Source organism: Platalea leucorodia (genome assembly GCF_965183815.1).
Source record: "Platalea leucorodia genome assembly, chromosome: 2".
NCBI classification, from domain to species: domain Eukaryota; kingdom Metazoa; phylum Chordata; class Aves; order Pelecaniformes; family Threskiornithidae; genus Platalea; species Platalea leucorodia.
Window position 1 is genome coordinate 53384242 of NC_138824.1, and position 18217 is coordinate 53402458.

Below are 18217 nucleotides of genomic sequence, written 5' to 3' on the forward strand. Positions count from 1 at the left end.
ACCCTATATTCTCCTTTATTTCCTGGGACTAAATAAGACAATGTAACAATGCATTTTTTTCTCTGACTTTAGAAAAAAAACAGATGTTCCTGCCAAGTTTTAGTTCCTTAGGAACTAAGTAATTTGTTCAGCTGTGCCTCTTAATTAATTACTAAAGAGTAGAATACTAATGTATTCTTACTAATGGAAGAAGACCTACAGCTTCTGAAGTGGTGTTTTGTTAAGTAATTCATTAATCCACACACTTTGCACCTTGTAGTTAGTGTAATTGTGAGAAATCCTTGCATAAATTGAACTTATTTAGCTACCTGTAGCTTTATGATTTTGATGCAAAATTTACCCTTCAACAGCTTTTTTTCCTCGACAAAACTTCCTTCACAGCAGTTTCAATGCCTTCTATGGTATAATAAATCAAAGTGCTCACATTTCCGTGCCAGACAAACCCATGATGTTGAAAGCTTAACGTTTAAACTATTTAGTGAATTCAGTGTTAATTGCATCTCTAATTTACTCAGATTTAATTGCCAGGTTAACATGGCTTTTAGAAAATGAAAGGAACATGTTATGTAGCTCCACAAAATCATTCCAGCTTGGTTATTTTTCCTACTATTTGGAAAAGTATTTTGTCTTAATAGTATATGTATGTATACATCATGTATTTCTTTGCATATATTTATATACATATGCCATCGGCAAAGCTGTTCATGATATTTCTTTGTGCCTTATATACAATATATACAAGCCCAAAAGCTACTTTTTATGTATTATACTACACACTTGTAAATTTTTAAATATGTGAATTTCTGTCTGTATACACATAAAAGATATTTTTGATGAAAGAACAGCCCACATAGGTGTGTTTTCATTTAATCTTATAAACTATAACATTTATAGGTAATTTTATATATGATGTAAATATTAGTATTCCTATTCTTTCCTGACAAATATTGTTGAGATTACTTACTCTTAGGAATGTGTTTGTATATTATCTTTATCACTACATTTAGCTTTTCTTTGTTAAGTAATATTTTGAAAAGATCATAATGATAACTCCTCTTAGTACAGCTTGCATATTTTTGAACTTACAATTAGACTGAAAACTTTAACTTCAGAATGAAATTTCATCATACATATGCACAAGATATAAGCTCTGATTATTTCCAAATAGACACCCCTGTCTTCACAGAACCACAAAATCAGAGGATGGTTGAGGTTCGAAGGAAATCCTGGGGATCCTTCTGTCCAACCCCCCTGCTCTCCAAGGATAGAGACTACACAACCATTCTAGGAAACCTGTTCTACTGCTCAGTCATCCTCATACTAAAGAAGTGTTTCCTAATGATCAGATGGAACCTCCTGTGCTTCAGGTTGTGCTCACTGCTTCTTGTCCTGACACTGGTCACCACTGAAAAGAGCCTGTCTCCACCTTCTTTACGTGCTCCTTTCAGATATTTGTACACATGGATGAGATCCCCCTGATCCTTCTCTTGTCTAGGCTAAGCAGCACCAACTCTCTCAGCACTTCCTCACAGGAGAGATGCTCCAGTCCCTTAATCATCTTTGAGGCCCTTTGTTGGACTCTCTCCCATAGCTCCATATCTCCATCTCTCTCTTATACTGGGAAGCCCAGAACTGGACACAGGACTCCAGATGTTGCCTCACCTGTGCTGAGTAGAGGGGGAAGATTACCTCCCCATACCTGCTGGCAAAGCACCTCCTAATGCAGCCCAGGATGTCACTAGTCACCTTTGTCACAAGGGCATACTGCTGGCTCATGTTCAACTTGTTCACCAGGACCCTCAGGGTCTTTTCTGCAAAGCTGCTTTCCCCAGGTGTAGAACTTCACACTTCTCCCTGTTGAATTTTGTGAGGTTTCTGTTGGCCCATTTCTACAGACTGTTGAGGTCCTTCTGGATGGAAGCACAGCCCTCTAGCATATCAGCCATTCCTCTCAGTTTTATCTGCAGACCTGCTGAGGGTACACTCTGACCCATCATCCAGATCATGAATGAAGATGTTGAACAGGATTGGAGCCAGTATTGACCCCCTGAGATATGCTGGTAGTTATTGGCCTCCAACTAGACTTTGTGCTGCTGATAAGCATCCTCTGGGTCTGGCTGTTCAGCCAGTTTTCAGTCTACCTCACTGTCTGTTCATCCAGTCCATACTTCCTCAGCTTCATGAGGATCTTATGGGAGATAATGTCAAAAGCCTTACTGGAATCAGGGTAGACAATATCTGGGGCTCTCCCCCCATCTGCCAAGCCAATCATTTCATCATAGATGGTTATCAAGCATTACTTCCCCTTTGTGAATCCATGCTGACTACTCCTGATGGCTTTCTTGTCCTTCATGTGCCTGGAAATAGTTTCCAGGATTAGTTACTCCATCACCTTTCGTAGGGAGCAAGATAAGGCTGACTGGACTGTTCTTGTCGTGTTTGAAGGTAGGAGTCACCTCTGCTTTCCTCCAGTCCTCAAGCACCTCTCCCAATTACCATGATTGTACAAAGATTATGGAGAGTGGCCTTCAAATGACATCAGCCAGCTGCCTCAGAATTCAACTAAGTTACTGGGTTTAGACATCAAGCTTACATGCAGATAACTTTGTGTGAAATAACATGTATGTCAACTACTATTTGAAGCAACATAGGATTGTCACATAAACCTCTTAGTCATTTGTCTTGTCTATCAATCCCATTCAGATATCTGATACACCCTTGGACAATTACAAAGGTACTAGATGCCACCATCAGACAACTAAATCAAGCATCTTTATTATAAATGCCAAACTATCAGTGACTAAATCTAAATCAGACTCACACTCAAAGTGTTTTTATTTCTTAAATAGAAATTAAATTTCATCCCAGCAAATGATTTTTTTTGAAAAATAAAATAAAATTATGAGTTTTGATGTTGATTGAAAATGTTTTATTTGAGATTTAATTATTATTTCAGGCACCTTTTTTCCTGTTTTTATTATGGTTAGGAAGTTAAATGTCACTGTTAATTTGATGCAAAATACACTTCCCCCATGCATTTTAACTGAGCCAGTAAGCCAAAGTACAATTAGTCTTAAATATGTCTTTCTCAAAATGTATGTGATAAGGCAGTGATAAAGGAGCAAAATGCAAAATTAAGGGATATTCTTAGATTTGCTGATCATTGCACTTAAAACTGCTTCATAATGTTCTCCTAGCTCAGACATCTTCATTTATGGACACCAGTACCTGAGGTTGAAATGCCTGCTCTGCCTGGAGGTTAGATTGATTCAGAGAATTAACTCATAGGCCACGCCACCTCCTAGGCCAAAATGCTAATGACCATACTAATGATGGAACTTCCAGAGCCATCAGGTATGTTTTAGAAAGAAGGGATAGCTCATGAACTTACTTAAAACGATGATGTTGTTTTATTGCTATGAATTGCAGATTCATACGTGCATCTAACCAGTAACTCTATCAAGTTCCCACTATTTGTAGAGTAGCTTAAAGTAAAATATGCCTGTGAATTCTACTCTTTGTGGTGGTCCCTAATAGTTGTAATGAAGCTCATGTAATACTTCTTCGTAACCACTAATATTGTATAAGCTGTATAAATTGTTATTTTCTGTACTGGTTTTGGCTGGAATAGAGTTAATTTTCTTAATGGTAGCTTGCATGGTGCTATGTTTTGGATTTGTGACTGAAAAAGGATTGATAACACACTGATGTTTTACCTACTGCTGAACAGTGCTTACACAGTGTCAAGGCATTTTCTGCTCCTCACACTGCCCCACCAGTGAGTGGGCTGGGGGTGCACAAGAAGTTGGGAGGGGACACAGCCGGGACAGTTGACCCCAACTGACCAAAGGGATATTCCATACCATATGATGTCATGCTCAGCATATAAAGCTGGGGGACGAAGGAGGAAGGGGGATGTTTGGAGTGATGGCATTTGTCTTCCCAAATAATTGTTACACTTGATGGAGCCCTGCTTTCCAGGGGATGGCTGAACACCTGCCTGCCGATGGGAAGTAGTGAACGAATTCCTTGTTTTTCTTGGTTTGCTCGCGCAGCTTTTGCTTTACTTATTAAACTGTCTTTATCTCAACCCACAAGCGTTCTCACTTTTACCCTTCCGATTCTCTCCCTCATCCCACTGCGGGGGAATGAGCAAGAAGCTGTGTGGTGCTTAGCTGCCTACTGGGGCTAAATCACAACATATTCAGATGTAGAAAACCCTTTGTTCTGGATTTCCAGTCTGATGCTGACACTGTTGAAGTCTATACTGGGAGAAAAAGACTGCTTTAAAGGGTCTAAGATATAAATTTGTTTTCACTAATATGAATGAACTTTTCAGTAATTTGAGACCAGATTGAAAGCTGACTGCATCCCTGTCTTTTCAGAGATTTTATTGACCATGTTGCTGAATAAATTTTTCTGTAGCATTAATTAGCAGAATACGTATTTACCCATTAAGAATATCTTATTCTGGCAGATGTTGATAAAGGAAAGATTAGAATTATCTGATCACCCTTCTACTGCTTTTAATTCAGTGTTCTAGTGCCAGTGTTGGACTCTGACTGATGAGGAATACAAATACTAGATGAGGTTCACTTTACTAAAAGGCCTACCATACACCTATGAGCTGCTATTTAAGCTCCTTTTAAGACCAAAGACCTTCTGAAATAGGATTCATAGAATCATGGAATCATAGAATTATAGAATACCAGGTTGGAAGGGACCTCAAGGATCATCTGGTCCAACATTTCTAGCACAATCTAGACGAGATGGCCCAGCACCATGTTCAGCTGAGTCTTAAACGTGTTCAGCGTAGCGGAGTCAACCACTTCCCTGGGGAGATTATTCCAATGATCGACTGTTCTCATTGTGAAAAATTTACCTCTCATGTTCAGTTGGAATCTGCCTGGGAGTAACTTGCACCCGTTACCAATTGTCCTCACCATGTGGCTCCTTGTAAAAAGGGAGTCTCTGTCTCCTTTGTAACTACCCTTTAAGTACTGGTACATGGTGATGAGATCACCTCTAAGCCTCCTTTTCTCAAGGCTGAACAAACCCAGCTCTCTCAGCCTTTCCTCATATGGCAGGCTTCCCAGACCCTTGATCATCTTTGTGGCCCTTCTCTGGACGCCCTCCAGCCTGTCCACATCTTTTTTGTATAACAAGGACCACAACTGTGCACAGTATTCCAGGTGTGGCCTGACAAGCGCTGTGTAGAGAGCGATAATGACTTCTTTATCTCTGCTGGTGATGCCCTTGTTGATGCAACCCAGCATCCTGTTGGCTTTCTTTGACACAGCAGCAGCACACTGTTCACTCATGTTGAGCTTCCTGTCCACCAGGACCCCCAGGTCCCTTTCCATGGAGCTGCTCTCCAGCCAGGTGGATCCCAGTCTGATCTGCACTCCTGGATTGTGTTTTCACAGGTGCAAGACCTTACACTTGTCCTTGTTAAACTTCATAAGGTTAAGCCACATGAACTGTATTTGGAATCTTAACAATAAAGGGAGCCTAAGGTCAATGTTTTTTACAGAACTACTCAGTTACCTTAATATTGGTGTTTAATGGCATTGGAGGTGCCCTAGAATACACTGCTAATACTCCAGCTGCCTTTCCAAAGCAAGGCATTAATTTACCATAGTCTTCAAGGCCCTTTTGAATGTTGTAAATCCCTAGGGCATCTCAAATTGTCCAAGATGATTAGGTGGGAGCAACTGAAACAACTGTCTAGTTATATGCAAGACATATATAGAAATTTTGTTAATGGAAACAATCAGACTTTCATCTTGCTTATGTTATTTGATCACCAGTGCAGAAAAAAAATAGCATTTCCAAAAATAACATTTTTGTGAAATAATTTACTTTTCCTGACACAGGGTGGAGGAGGACTGCCACTATAAATGGGAAGAAACTTAAGAATAGAATAAACATCAAATTCTTTTATCCAGTAATCATGGGGGGTGAGATTCCTTTAATCTATTTTTACTCTTCTCATTATTATCCTGCAGGTTGGGTAAGTCATACAGGCAGGGTCAACACCACTTAATAAAGAGGATTCTTTGTCCTGAAGCGAAGTGGTACGAAGTTATTTACATCCATTCTGATTATTTTTGAGAAAACTAATTGAAGACATCAAAACCAGAGCCAGAGAGCAAGTTATCTCTTCAGCAGTGTGGATTATAGGGGTCCAGTGTTTAAGACCATTCCCTGACGTGTATATGCTCTAAATAACTGTATGGACAATTCATAAGCTTCTTCAATATTCAGTAAACAGGAAAAGGTATTTTCAAAAAGTCATATGACTCTAAATGAATTCCTAAATCATTTTTAATTATTTTTTTTCTGAAGACGTTTGTCTCTGTTGACTGAATGATCACCTGAAACTAAAACCTAACTTGTCGATAGCTAAATGTAACTTTAAATTCTTTCTCTCCTGAAATAACAAATGGTTCTTTTTTCTTTTCTCCTCTCCTTTCCTTTCCTTTCCTTTCCTTTCCTTTCCTTTCCTTTCCTTTCCTTTCCTTTCCTTTCCTTTCCTTTCCTTTCCTTTCCTTTCCTTTCCTTTCCTTTCCTTTCCTTTCCTTTCCTTTCCTTTCCTTTCCTTTCCTTTCCTTTCCTTTCCTTTCCTTTCCTTTCCTTTCCTTTCCTTTCCTTTCCTTTCCTTTCCTTTCCTTTCCTTTCTTTTTAGTTTATAAACTATTATAATATAAAATATTAATATAAATATTAAAACTATTTGCTTTAAAAATGAAATATTATCTATTTTGTCAATTTCTACTTCAGTAAGCAATTTGTTATAATAATACATAGCTAATCAAATAACTAAAGGGGATAGCATTTGGCTGAAGACAGCAGACTACGGTTACCCTGGGGCAGAGGTGGAAGGAGGTTAGAAGACAGTTACCAGTGAAGTACTGAAAAATTAATTACTTTTATGTAACAGGCACTTTTTTTTTTTTTTTTTTTTTTTTTTTTGTGCTAAGATCATTTGTAATAAAACTTGATAATGGCAAAAACTTGTGAGGTATTGTTACTGCATACGAGGACTTTCTTCTTCCAGGTCCAGAATAATAATTAGGAGATTAAATTTAATAATACAGAATGCAAACCCATGTACTTAGTTTGAATTTTATTTTCCTTACTGTTGCAGGGAAAAACTGCTCACCTCTTGTGGTTTATATAAAATCAGGATCATAGCAGCGTATTGATTAGTGCCATAATTAACAGAAATCTGTGAACTATACCTTCAGGATCACTATAACTAATAAAACAGATAAACCACATACTAGACGCTTACCAAACATTAATAAATATCTACAAATTCCACCTACATGTCAGGGAGCAGCAAAAGCAGAGCTACTCTGTAAGGGAAGACAGGCTGTTAGCCGAGCGGGACTCCTCAGGTAGGACAGCAGGACCTCTCCCAGCACCCCCACTGGGAAGCAGGGCAAGCTGAGGGGGCTACCAAGGGCAGGGCATGGGCAGAGCTTGGGGGGAGATCTTAGAGGAGTCTGAGCAGGGTGAATAAGGCTTGTTAGTGCCCCTCAGGGCCCTGACACTGGTCTTCTGTAACTAATCTCCAAAAGTTCTCATGTCCCCTACACACATGAATGCACTCACAGCTACAAGCTCATCCTCCCTCCCCAGCTGTGGGGGCTCCCCTGGGTGCGTAATCCTCCTGTAGAAGACACGCTGCCCCAGCTTTGTGTGCCCTCCTTCTGCTCCTGATACCCTGCTGATGCACCCACAAGCAAGGAAGTACCCTGGGATGTGTCCCCGCAGCCCAAGGTGGGGTCCTTGCATACTGCCTCCACACTGCCAGCCTGTTGCTGGGTGCCAGCTGTGCTGCTCGACCTGGGCAGGGTTTGGGGTGCCCCAGGGGCGCTGCTGGAGGGTATAGACCTCCTCGGATGGGTGCTGCTAACAAACTTCTCTGCAATATGGTGACATCCTTGTTTAAAAAAGTCTCCAGGTAATCCCCTCATTACTGTTTAATTCCACTGATGGCTGTTTTAAGCTGTCATTATCTTCTTCGAGTATTACTAATTTGTGGTCAACAAGCCTTTCAGAATAGGCAGTTTTCAGTATTCCATTCACACACACTGTCTACACTTAATTTCTATCATATCAGTTGTTTTTACTCAAACTACATTACCAAGAGAAAGCTCTGCAGACTCCCCCACAATTTATCTGTAGATATCTAAAGGCATTGAAAGTTATATAAATAAGGTGTTTAGGTTTCCTCTGTATTCATTGTAGAGACCAGTTTATCACAACTACACTAAACACTTATTGTCAATTTAGTGTTATCACATTTTCTTTATTGACTACAGAAGGAACAAAGACAAATAGACCACCTAACTTTTAGATAGTTAAAGCAAGACAAAATGTAGACCAGACCATATCAGGGACTATCGATGTGTTGGGAGTTCATCAGGAGGAAACAAAAAAGGTAAAGAATGACCTGATTTTACTATGTGATGATAAGGAACTGAATTCTGGCTTATAAACTTTTTATTGCTTTCTTCAACTTAAACACAAGAAAGGTGCCTGCATCCATCCCAGACGTGACAGCATGCTCCCTGAATGGAGCCCGTCACGAACACAAGTCGCTTTGTAGTAAGACAGTGAATCAGCCAAACACGTTGTTAGTGTCAATCAAATTCAAGATCTGCTGTAGGAACTGGAAAGTGTCATTGTGATTGTACAAAGCATTGGTGAGAACACGTTTTCCATTAACCTGTGCGCAAAACAGCTCATTCAAACAGCAGTGAGTAAACAAGAAAGTTATCAGAATAGGCATAAGAATTGGTATTCTGACTCACTGGAAGACTTTAAGAGATCATAGTTTGCTAAAGTTTAAAGAGTGGTTGATAACAGACAAACCTGAATATATTTGTGCTGAAAATCAGATTTCAAGTCATCTTCTGAACAAGAAGAACAGGATCAAAAAATGTAATTAGTTTAAAAGTAGAACTTTGTTAGCTTGTAAACAGAATCATACAAAATAAGTCTGGAACTGACAATGAAAATTCACCCAGACCATGACCAGACACCATGGCAAGAACAGCAACACTCATGACAGATTTTAACCTATTTTTAAAAAACAACTCAAATGATTAAAACTGTATGAGCTTCCCATTACAGTCTTTTGCACTGTCTCCTAGACTTAATTTTTTTTTTTCCTAATGGCTAGTCAAAAAATTCCTCGTGGTATTAATTGTTGTCTCATTCCTCTTGCTAAGGAAAACACTATTATTGCCTTTTTTGTGGCAGCCTGCCGTAGAACTCTTATCACGTCCTGCGACAAACTCGGTCTTTTCTAAACCAGCAGAAACCTAATTCTTTTTGTACTCCTTACAGTTAGTTCAGTTTTGTCTAAACTTTTGTTAGGTACCATATAACATAGTTTTCTACTGTAGCTGGGGGCTTGAGCTGCTGACATCAGAGTTATAATCCAGTATGAAATCCTTAAGCTCTGATATGCCTTGTCTTCCCTTTTTCATATCTACTTGCATTTTTATCAATAGTACCTTATTTGGCCTATTTTTATTTATTTGCGTTTGAACAAAGTAATTTATGAAAAAAGACCATTTATCTTCTCAGTTATCTCCTGGGCTTCTCTTCAGTAATAGAAGTTACAAACTGATATTACCTGATCTGGTAATCAGGATTGTTCTCTCAAATGTCTCAATCAGTAAAGAGAATGAACACTGATAACCACATATTTTGTTTTACCACACAGGTAAGTAACATCTATGGTCTTTAGATTCTAATTGCCTCAAGAGCCTGTGAAAAGAAAGTGGATATTAGATCATTTTCTAAGAGTCACTCTCTAATGCTGCTTCAGACCATGGAAATTCCACATTTGAGAAATAGCTGCAGAAATTCTTTAACACTAGTCTTTCCTTTTAAATTGAGGAAGACGTAGCTCTAATTTTCGACAAAGGCCAAATTCCCAATGAAGCCATTATCAAGCTTGTAAGTCTACTAGTCAAAAGCTACATCACTGTGATGATAATTAAGGACAGAGTTTTTAATTTAGAATATAGCTCTTCAGATAATTCTACACTTTTATGTTTCTATGCCACATTGTAAGGTTATTTCTCTTAGAGCCAGTAATAGACTAAAATAAGTTTTCTAGTTTCAAGGGCAGAAAACACAATGGACTCCTTAACAAAACAATTGTCTTCAAATAATTGCATACTTACTGTATTTTTTCCCACATTTCTCATCTTTTTTGTTTTGAGTAGGCATTTGCAACATTCTGAATGAGATTAAAACCAGCAAAATATATATAAAAAAGAAGAATCCAGCATAAAGATAAATATTTCTCTGTGGTTTTTAACTAAAATGGAATATGCTTGGTTCCGTTTTATTTTCCACTGTCCGCATTTTTACTGCTATTTAATACTGAGCTGCATCTTGTTCTACTAGTTATTTCACTAGAGTAGCAACTTGTCATATACTGAAATTACAGGCTATACTGGGGCTGCCTTATGTTTATTTGTTCCAGACACACAAGAATTACTGGTTAATGTATACCCATAAGACTGTGGACTAGAAAGCAGTGAAGTATGGACAGATTATCAGGGCTTAAAGTTTGCTGCTGGTCTAAATGAAAAACTAATTATTATTCTTCTGAAGCAAGGAGAAGCAGGAAACAAACTGACTATGAGAATGCAAAAAAACTCTTCTTGATTATTTGAATGTCTTGAAATTATGTGACATCTTGTAGGGCTACAATTTAGACTACTGTTTTCACTTGAATGATTCCTGAGTGTTAACCAGAGTAAATCTGACCAGATCTACTTTAAAATTTGAATTTTAACAAACATATTGGCAATACATTCTCATAGTATCTACTACATGAAAGCAAGAAGTACTTTAAAGATACAACACTGTATTATTATTAGCAAGTGCTTCAGTTTTCTATAAATATTAAACGAACATATTAAGCCCATGCAAAGAAAACAAATAACTAAGCAAAAAGCTTGTGCTAAAGCAAGGTTAAAGACCCCCATAAGGTTGGATTTCAGGTTATTATAGGAAGAACAACAATTTTTCTCCTGTGAATGGAAAGCAAAAGGCATTTCCAACAAGATGTCTAAAAGCCCTTTGGTGTAGCTATCCTCATTTCTGCTTGTTTATAACGTAATTTTTCCCAAAAGAGAGAATTAAAAAACAGTATATTTGAGAGAAAGGCAATTAGGATCATATGATCACAAGAAAATTCAGGTTGGAAGGGACCTCGAGAGATCTCCAGTCCAAACTCCTGCTCAGAGCAAGGTCAGCTCTGAGGTCAGACCAGGATGCTTAGGAATTTGTCCAGTTGGATCTTTTAAACTTCCAAGGATGGAGTCTGCACAACCTCTGTGGGCATCTTGATTGCCTTCATGAGTCTCATTTCCAGTCAGGGCTTCTCCTCTTTCAACTTATGCCCTTGTTCTGCCACCAACCATGTCTGTGAAGAGCCTGACTCCCCCCTCTCAGTGGCCTCCCACATAGTCACTGGGGCACTGTTGCTAGGCTGAATTCAGTCCTTGGGAAAATATTCCTGTGGTTTCCCTTGGGGTACATTTCTGGGTACATGAAGAAGACTTTGTGAATAGTCCAAAGGTAAAGGGTAAACTAGACCTAGACAATTTGATTGTCTTCTGTGGTAAAATAACTAGGCCTGTGGAGAAGGGGACAACACAGTGAGAGTCACGGAGTTTGACTTCAACAGCTTCCCACTCCTGCATTCCAGTTAGGACATTACAGTGTGGATGGAAGAACAATTTTATGGGTAAAAACCAGGATGAATGAGGGTAGTGGTTAAGGTGTTCAATTGTTTATAAGTGTGTTCAGATTTGGAGAGGACATGTAATACATTTAATATATTATGTGAAAGAAGATATAGCAAATGGTGAAATGCACTGTGGGCCTGCTGCAGTCCCAGCAGGGGCAAGACAGGTGTCCCTCAGAGGCTGGGGGCAGGGAGGGGATTGCCATATTTTGCCATAATTCAAAGAACAAGCTGAAATGATGGCATTTACTAATCTCATTATCATGAACACATAGTAGCCATGGCCATTTTCTTCAGTGTAAACTCTGTGTAATGATCTCATTCTGTTATGGAACTCAGTGTAAGCTTGACCTGTAAACACTCAGAGGGAGCATTTTTTAGGTACATTATGATCTCATACTGCAGTAATTTTTGAAAAATCTAATAGTTCTAAAAATAACAGACTATTAGACAGTTCCTTAAAATATTTATTATGAAGACAACAATGAATAGTGACCACTGATTATTAATATGAAGAACATATGTGATTTCAAAATTATGAGGCAAAAACCCATGCAGTATGAATGAAAAAGAAAATACCGAAGTATATAAACAATAGTAAAAAATTGGTATTTTATGTAAGGTCCTGAAACAAGGAATTAGCTGTATAAGGACCTGATTCAATTGCAGCCCTCTGATCTTAAGAAAAAACAGTTGTTGCACTACTTTGTTGCAGGGAATTAATCTACTGGTAAAGGAACAGAACAAGGCATATGCTGTGTTTCCATTACCACTTCTCAGTGCTCCTTTTGTGACAACATGGATATTTATAACACTCTCATTGTAAAACTACTCTTAGATGTTTTCAAATGAAAATACCTAGTAGCATGTCCATGTAACATGTTCCATACTTTATCATTATTCTTTTTTGCTTACTGCAGACGTACACAATAAAGCACCCTCGTACCATATTCTTTAACAATGTCTTTTGAACTAAAAAATACGGGTTTTTTTTCTATTTTTCCACTCCTACCAACATATAAAAAGTTGTTAGCTTATATTTGCTAAAATTTATGAAAAGAGTAATCTAGTAAGTCACACCTTCATGAAAAATCAACACAATATCTGTCTCTGGAGTACTAAAACTACAGGAACAACTGGTATTTAATTTCTACTTGTCTTCTTCCCCTAATATTTTTACTATTGCAAGTTTATGTGTAAAATTAAAGCAGCTAGTTTTGGCCTTCTTTTATAGGTAAAACATTGAAAATATGTTGCTATTATCAACCACCATGTTTTAAATTCACCTTCACAGTACTGGTGAATTCTACTTACTAAAAGCTTGTTGTGCAGCTCCTTTTTTTTTTTTTTTTTCTTTCTTTATTTTTAATAAACACTGCAACAAGATTTTGCTACAATAATCACAGAAAGCAGTGAACTAGTTTGATCTGGATTTATTCCACCTAATTTTAGGCTCATAAATGAGGTGCTTATACTGTGAATATTGTTTATGATGGGAGCCGGGCAGTTGTAAAGGATAATTCAGATAAATAATTGTAAAGGATAATTCAGATAGATAAATAATAATTAACGTTTTCCATTTACTCTATAGTGAGTTTATGGCAACCACACTCTTAGCTCAAATATCCTATTTTAGTACTAAAATTTAGAAAAATCAGAACCAAGCCAGTTTAACAGACTGCAGGAGAATTAAGACCAATTTCATTCCTTTAAGAATAAGGTTCTATTCAGTAAGAATAAGGATGGCAGGTTTTGGATGTAAACTATTTTAAATTTTATTCTGACAATATAAATAATTTTATTTACTATTCTTTTTTCTAAGATTGAAAAAAGTTCATGTGTCTTTTTGAGACTCCAATACTAGATTAAATACTTGAGAAATTTTCAACTGTAAAAGCCCTTCTGGAAAAAAAAAAAAAAACGTAGCCATTTATTTCATATTCGACAATATTAGATGAAAAAAAAAATTACACAGCAAGTTGATATGTTTTGTGAAGGTTGCATTCTAAAAGTTCAGAGATCCATTAGCCAGCAACTAAGTTGGAGAAGTTACATTATTCTAATAGAAATCACAGACCAGTAGGGAACAGATCCTGGGTGACCTCCTATGTATTTAAGTGCACTCTGAGTTGAATAAAAGCCTTTCCATTACTCATGCAGTGCTACACGGCCTGATGGAATAAGGTCATATTCTCAGTACTACATAATATTGATTTGTTGTTATTTATATCAGCATTTTAGAAGCATGTTTAACAGTGTGAAGTTAATTTCAAATGTTGAAGAGGTTTTTGTTGTTGTTTTGTTTTGTTTTGTTTTGTTTTGCTGTCTCTTTCATTGTGCATATAAGCACATGTACAATACATAAACAAAGATTTGGTCTTGCATTCCCCTCTAGTGCCTGATCTCTAGAAAATGTAGCAACTTACTAGAACTGCCTATTTCTGAAGCCGTTTCTTTGGTTCAAGAAGTAGATGTTTGGTCTCTGTGACTTAAAACTGCGACTTAGGATTCTCATTGAAAACTTCACTGAAGGACAAGAAAAAAGGTGCCTAAGTTTTTCTTGGTTTTAGGCCCTGAATCCAGAAACCCTTCAAACATATAAAACCCCTATTCAGTGAAGTCTTTCACTTGAAATTACTGTAAACATTTTTTCAGTCTTAGTTGGATCTCAGAGAAACTTAGATAAGATAGGTATCTGAGGTGGAGGGAAGAACAACTGAAGAGAAAGCTTAACTTATTCCTCTTTTCTAACGTAATTCCAAACAATTCAAGACAAAAAGACCCCTCCTCCAAAGAGAAAGACTCACTGCAGTAAAATGGAAATTGAGTTTAAAATCCCAAATAAAATAATGTAAAAAAGCTTGTTAGTCAACAAAAGAAAAATTGTTTTTCATGGGTGTTGTCAAACACTGGGACATGTTGTCCAGAAAGTTTGTAGAGTCTGTATTTGTTGCTATTCAAAATCCAGCTGCACATGGATGTGAGTAACTTGCTCTAGCTGACTCTGCTTTGAGCAGGGCAGTGGACCAAATGATTGCCAGGTTTTCCTAGCAACTTCAGGTTTTTGTTTAAGCTTTGTAGAGTCCATTCTGGAAAACAGAAACATAAGTACCAGATTAGAATACCAAAAAAAAAAAAGAAAAAAAAAAAAAAATAAAAGATTGCATATTGCAGTAAATATTAGCAATATTCTAAAATAAAAGTTCTAGCACCCATTTATACACAGCTTTTATTTTGTAATATGTGAGTCTTTGTAAATATTCTAGATCATTTTTTATTCCAAGCTTGTTCCAATACTGAAAATTTCCCCATTTTGAAAGGGCAGCTAGGAATGTATGAAAATAAGTCAACCTGGAAGCAGAATTTGCTATCACAGATGCTTGTGTATAGTTAACAAAATCCTCTGCCATCTTTTCCTCTGCTTCTTTAATTAACCAACTTATAGGAATATTATGATATTAATATTCCTATACTACTGACAGCTTTATATATGTTTTTACTGTATACCAGATATTAAGATAAAGCAATATTTCTCAAAAATATCTACCAACCTTACTCATTTTTATGAAGTCCATAATTCTAACAATACAAAAGGTTCTCAGTACAGTGATCTGCAGATCATATGTTACAAGGGCAACAGCTCACTACTTACCTCAGTAATGAGTTTCAGAACATTAGGGACTGATATCACAGAGTTTAAGTGAAACTTGTGCCCATTTCAAGGCTTACTTATAGTCAGAGAAATGCAATATCTTAATTTGATCAAAATCTTATATGCCTTCTGCTTCTGAACTTGTTGAGTTCAGTTGTCAAAGAAGTAACAAGTATATGGTGAGGTGAGTTCCTGCCATACCCTTTACATTTCACTTTCATTTGCTATGAATTAACTTATCTTAACACAGAGCACCACGGCCCAACAATGGTTCTCAAGTTCTAGGAACTCTACAAGCTGAGCACCTTAGCTGATGCTCCTAGAGTGTGAGCCTCACAGCATGCAACAGAGACAAAAAAGGGGAGAAACTGATTCAGTTACTCCTGTGGAAATTACACTATATGCATGAGAAAGAGAACAAAAAAAGTGCTCAGTTAAAAGTTCAAGCCCTGGGGACTGAAAAAGCTTGAACAATTACTTTGTATGATGGGAAAAGTTTAGAGGGCATCATGACTATATTATGAGCAGATTTAAAAAAAAAAATTAAAAAATCTATCTAAACATGCTGAGAATGTATCCCGCAGTACTGATGTTAAAAATTGTACTTACTTCCCTGGAACTCAGCAGTTACATTTTGTTTGTTGCTGCTCAGAAATTAGCAGGAACAGCAAGAATTTAATGACGGTCTTTGCACAATATGTTTATAGAAGTAAAGGAAACATTTTTTCCTGATCATGTTAATAAAGACATACAAGTGCAGTAGTATGTCCACTGATTTTAGTGACAGCAGAGTTAAGCCAGTGCTGAGCAGTATGTCTGTAATTACTCTATTTCCCCTGCTGTCCCAGAAATAAGTGTTTTCTTTAAGGTATGTTATTCTTTAGAGGAATATTTTTAATGTACAACCAGTAAATCATAAAAGCATTAAAAAGTGTATGTTAACGTGTATTTGCTGTTTTGAGAAAATAAATACAGTAACCCTGGGGTTCTGCTTTCCATTCTCTTTATACCCATCTGAAGACACAAAACCCAAACAAAACCAAAAGTGGGGATGTAGCACTCCTGTAAGCTACTTAACTATATATAAACCTGCTCTAAAGTAACAGTTTCTTCCAAACCATATTTTTTTTTTTTCTGAAGGGTCCCACATATGTGTCTTCCTGGGATATCCAGTTATGAGTTCTCCCTGAAGCACTCAGTCTTAACTGTTATACAGCTTTGTAGCCATTCTGCTTATTTTCATTTCCGACAACGTAATTTTTTTCAAGGTTATCATTGGATATTAAGAAGAAAGTTGCTTAAAAGTCAAAATATTTCCTTCAAAATATTTAGTGGAGCATTTTTAACAGCTTTGAAGCTAGCACTGAAATTCAAATATTTGTTCTTACAGAAGGCCTTTAAATTAGACGTTCGTGGAGAGTCCATAAATTTCATAATATATTATATTTTTCCTGATATGAACAGTTTAACAATTAAAACATTTTAAAATCAATCTAAATTTTAGTTAATTTAAAAAACAAAGTAACAAATTTACATATACTATGGCTATATTAAACTGCTATCTTTTTTTTTTTAAATTGCAATTGTTTTCCAAAATCTTGTTACACACCAACACTCAGACTCTCAAGAGCAGTTGAGGTGAGTTGCTCCAGAGCTATCCTGATCCGCATTGGAGAGGCAGATCTTGGCACACAGTGGGGTTTCCTGAGGCAGGGAATTGCCAGGGCAGCAGAGATCCGCCGGAGCTAGCAGCTCTCTCTCTCGATGCTGACGAGGCCTGGGTGTTGCCAAAGCAACTGCAACCACCCTCGCACCTATAAAAAGCAGCCTGGGGATTGCTGGTGACCAGGAGTGCTGACAACAGAGCAGGCAAATAAGGCATGGCGCAGCAGTTTGTACAGAAGGGCACACAGGAAAGGTCTATATTGGGACCAGTACTGTTTAATATCTTCATCAATGACATAGTGGGATCGAGTGCACCCTCAGCAAGTTTGCAGATGACACGAAGCTGAGTGGTGTGGTTGACATGCCTGAGGGATGGGATGCCATCCAGAGGTTCAACTCACGAGGTTCAAGAAGGCCAAGTGCAGGGTCCTGAACCCGGGTCGGGGCAACCCTGGTATCAATACAGGCTGGGGGATGAATGGATTGAGAGCAGCCCTGCTGAGAAGGACTTGGGTGTACTGGTGGATGAAAAGCTGGACATAAGCTGGCAATGTGAACGTACAGCCCAGAAAGCCAACCGTATCCTGGGCTGCATCAAAAGAAGCATGGCCCACAGGTCAAGGGAGGTGATGCTACCCCTTCTACTTCACTCTGGTGAGACCCCACCTGTAGTACTGTGTCCAGCTCTGGAGCCCTCAGCACAGGAAAGACATGGACCTGTTGGAGCGGGTCCACAAAATGGTCAGAGGGCTGGAACACCTTTCCTATGAGGAAAGGCTGAGAAAGTTGGGGTTATTCAGCCTGGAGAAAAGACCTTACTGCAGCCTTTCAAGGGGTAATTCAGACTAGTTATAAGGAAGAAAGTTTTTACGATGAGGGTGGCGAAACACTGGAACAGGTTGCCCAGAGAGGCAGTAGATGCCCCATCCCTGGAAACATTCAAGGTCAGGTTGGAGAGGGCTCTGAGAAACCTAATCTAGTTGAAGATATTCCTGCTTATTGCAGGAGGGTTGGACTAGATGATCTTTAAAGGTCCCTTCTAACCTAAACCATTCTGATTCTATGATTCTATGATTTCAGTAATTAAATGAATTGGCACAAACAAAATAATG